The 3,997-nt window shown below is 42.1% G+C and overlaps 1 long non-coding RNA gene across 1 annotated transcript; it reads right to left on the reverse strand.

Moving 5' to 3' along the window:
- Positions 1-1,315: 1,315 nt before the first annotated feature.
- Positions 1,316-1,686, reverse strand: LOC119650327. Its single transcript, XR_005249260.1, has 2 exons — positions 1,548-1,686; positions 1,316-1,483 (listed from the first exon to the last, which is right to left on the reverse strand). It is a non-coding gene; the product is annotated as an uncharacterized LOC119650327 (long non-coding RNA).
- Between the last annotated feature and the right edge of the window lie 2,311 nt (positions 1,687-3,997).

Here is a 3,997-nt window from a genome sequence, read left to right on the forward strand (position 1 = left end):
CCGCGGGGAGCGGCGGAAGAGTGGGGGTGGTTTTAGTGGGTGCGAATCCCACACACTGCTGCAACCTGCCGCAACAGCGTCCTTCTAAGATTTCCACCTCCATCCATCAAAAAATATATATATATATTTTAGCGACGGGATTAGTCCCGCAGAACTTACATAAAGCGCTGAAAACGCTTGATCTTAGGGCTGGACTATACATAGAGATGCGAAAAGCGGTTATCCTTGCAACCTGTGCTATAGTCCAAAGAGTCCTGTCCGGTAACAATCTGACCTAATGGGCTTCAGTCTTGAGTGGTACTGTCTTCTATTTAAGATCCGTGCCTCTGTAGTATAGAACCACCGCGTCATTGCTTGAAGTCTTTGCGAAGTAACGGGAAAAAACATCAGGCCTTGGTCAGGAGCCATTTTGACTTTCCTCTTGACGAACCAAATTCAAAATGCGATTAAACATGATCAGGAAAATAAGAGTCTTGCAAGTTCAAGACATTGTTAGTCAAGAAACACCACTGAAAGCGAATACTCTCTAATTATTCGATAATCATTGTACGACCCTTTCGCTACTTCCACGCAAATAAAAGCCGCAATGCAAACAGTTATGGTGTAAATATTTCTGCCAGAACCATCAGATAGCGACTTTTGAAGACCAACCTCAGAGGATGTCGAAAACTAAAAAAGCCTAAAGTTATACATGGTAATCGGGGAGAACAGCAAGCCTTCGTCATGAGCTATATTGACTTTCCTCTTGACGAACCAAAATTCAACTTATTGGGTCCCGATAGCAGAACTTGAGTGCGACGTCCTCCAAATAAGAAGTTGGATCAGCAGTAAGTCGATGAAATTTGGTGGCGCTAGTGTTATGATATGGGAATTGTGTCAGCAAGCATGGAGCCGGGCTTATTGTCAAGGTCAAGGGGAAACTTAAAGTTTTTGCCTACCGAAATTTGCTGTCAGAGCACCTTCTACCATTCCTGGAACTTGCCGTTGTCAGTTTATTCAAAGGCAACTTTCCAGCAAGACAACGCGCCACTAAGCTCTCTCACTGCGCACGCACGCATTCATTCCGCTACTCCTGTCTTTCCTGCTCAAGACATTGTCGGTTGTTCGGGTGCGTGTCAACACAAGAATGACCTCCTTAGATCTTCTAGTAAATGAGGCGGAAATAGAAAGTGAATCCTTCGGAGGCAAACTTTTGAAAGGCGTGCGCTAACTTGGCGTCGTTTTGTCCTTTTAAAATTTCCACCAACATCCGTAAGAAAAATCAAGCGTGTGCCTTTCAGAGGTCAATTCATGTAAATCAAGAAAAAGAGTTTCATTTTGGCCAAAAACAATGTTTATTTCATTTAAGTTTCATCGACTTTCATTTAATTTTTATGTCAAATTATCGGAAACCGCAAATAATTGCAACGATTTTAGCTGACTGGATGATTCCAAATGGTTGGCGATGGTTCCGGCATAGCTGATGCTCGTGCGTCTACCACCCCTGAAAATTGGATCAAAATGAACAAATTGTAGGAAAGTGAAAACATACTTCTCAAACTAATTACCGCCAAACGCAAGTAACCCCACCAGAGCCGAAATAAATAGACCAAAGACTTCCATTTTACTTCAGAATTGTATTGGAGGGTGAAAAGTGATACCAAATGTTCGACTATTCGAACTGAACTAAGTTCCTAGCTGGTCAGACCAATATTTATATTGATAATATTACATAATTAGTAAAACCCTTTTAGATGCACTATTAATCGTTTAATGCACCATTTGATGGAGTCGTTTCAGTTTTCGCATATCAAATTGAGTAAGCTTGCAGTAATTAGAATGGAAACAATAGAAAATAAACGATAAAATGGCATAAATGTGAAATTTTCTGCCACTTTATGCGGCAATAAAGCGAAATATGCGCACTTCTCTGATTGCTTCAAAGCTAATAATTTGCCGGAGTTCTGTCAAAATTATGGAACAGCACATGAAAGCGTGATAAATTCCATCCACTGAGCATGCCTGAAAGAATACCACACCAATTTTCAGGAGCGATTTGACAGCTTAAAGGTTTTATTTGATAATCGTCAAGACCTGGTGTTCTATTATCTTCTGCAGATAATCTTTCATTGTTGCAGCGGATATTATTACGACATACCTAAAGGGCGTTGAAGCTTGCCGCCGAGCCCGCCTTTCCAGGAAATAAAAGCTACAAAATTTCCTGAAGGAGATGAGGACATGTGATTTACTGATGCGCCTGACCTTTCGATCTTGCCATTCCAATTCTGTTGGCACCTTGCCATTGGATATTCATCTCTGGGTAGAGTTATTTGAAGCATTCCTTGTTACTTCGCTGTATAGCTAGCATTTGCTTGAATAGTCCTACCAATTGTTCCCTGTCCCGCCGTTCATATAACTTAACTCTATATGATGATGGCGTCACACACTTCTTAGAGTGATATAAATTTTCGTGAAATGCAGAAAGTTTCAACGCCAACAAATTTGTTATTAATAGTTAGATTTTACTCTAGCTTCTCAAAGATATGCCTTAGATGATCCCTCGTACGAATGTCAAATCTTCTACTTCTAAAATATGGTAATATACTATCATCATCATCGTCATCATCAACGGCACAACAACCGGTATGCGGTCTAGGCCTGCCTTAATAAGGAACTCCAGACATCTCGGTTTTACGCCCAGGTCCACCAATTCGATATCCCTAAAAGCTATCTGGCGTCCTCACCAACACCATCGTTCCATCTCAGGCAGGGTCTGTCTAGTCTTCTTTTTCTACCATAGATATATCATGCAGGGGGCCAATAATTCTTCTCCGAGGAATACATGAGGACTGGCGAGGTCATTCTCTTGTACAGTAAGAGTTTTGAACCTGTGGTGAGAAGTTTCGAGCGGAACAGTTTTTGTAAGCTGAAATAGGCTCTGTTGGCTGACAACAACCGTGAGCGGATTTCATCATCGTAGCTGTTATCGGTTGTGATTTTCGACCCTACATAGGAGAAATTATCAACGGTCTCAAAGTTGTAGTCTTCTATCTTTATTCTTCCCGTTTGACCAGTGCGGTTCGATGTTGTTGGTTGGTCGGTTTTCGGTGCTGACGTTGCCACCATATATTTTGTCTTGCCTTAATTGATGTGGAGTTCAAGGTCTCCCCCCAATCGCCGCCTGCTGAAGGCAGTTTGTACGACTCGGGTACCCATGATGTCGATACCGTAAGCATTGGCCAGTAGTAGAGTGGACTTGAAAAGGATCGTACTTCTTGCATTTACCTCAGCATCACATATCACTTTCTCGATGGCCAGGTTCAAGAGGACGCATGCTAGGGCATCCCCTTGTCGTAGACCGTTGTTGATGTCGAATGATCTTGAGAGTGATCCTGCTGCTTTTATTTGGCTTCGCACATTGGTCAGGGTCAGCCTAGTTAGTCTTATCAATTTCGTCGGGACACCGAATTCTCTCATGGTGTCCGGATAGCTGAGTGGTTAAAGTACAAGGCTGTCGAACGGAAGGTCGCGGTTCAAATCTCGCTGGCGGCAGTGGGAGGAATGGATACCTTTGCTCTCTTCACACAAGGACTTACAGAGAAAGTGGCTCCTGTAATTTTCAGTAAACTCATGGACACAATATTTGGCCGCATAAGAGTAGTTCTGTAGTTTGCGCTCCCGAAACGGCTATTCATTAATGATAACTGACTTCACTATTCCTACTATATAAGGTGTAGAAATTCAACTTGATTAAACGTTAAAATATTTAGGAACACTTAATATCCAGAAAAAGGGGCTCTGCTGCCGATTGCCAAATTTACTCCTCCTTTGTAAAGAAGGTATATACTGAGGATCATCAAAATAAACATCATGGTCGACTGGAGTCACAGCTACTACAGTATCTGCTCACAGTATAGCAGAGGATCTAGTCAGCATCTAATAGTGGGAACATTTTCTTACTGCGTAAACGACACCAACTTTGAACATACCGTCCCAGAATATTCATAAACCCTGACCT

This window comes from Hermetia illucens, chromosome 2 (assembly GCF_905115235.1).
Source record: "Hermetia illucens chromosome 2, iHerIll2.2.curated.20191125, whole genome shotgun sequence".
NCBI classification, from domain to species: Eukaryota; Metazoa; Arthropoda; class Insecta; order Diptera; family Stratiomyidae; genus Hermetia; species Hermetia illucens.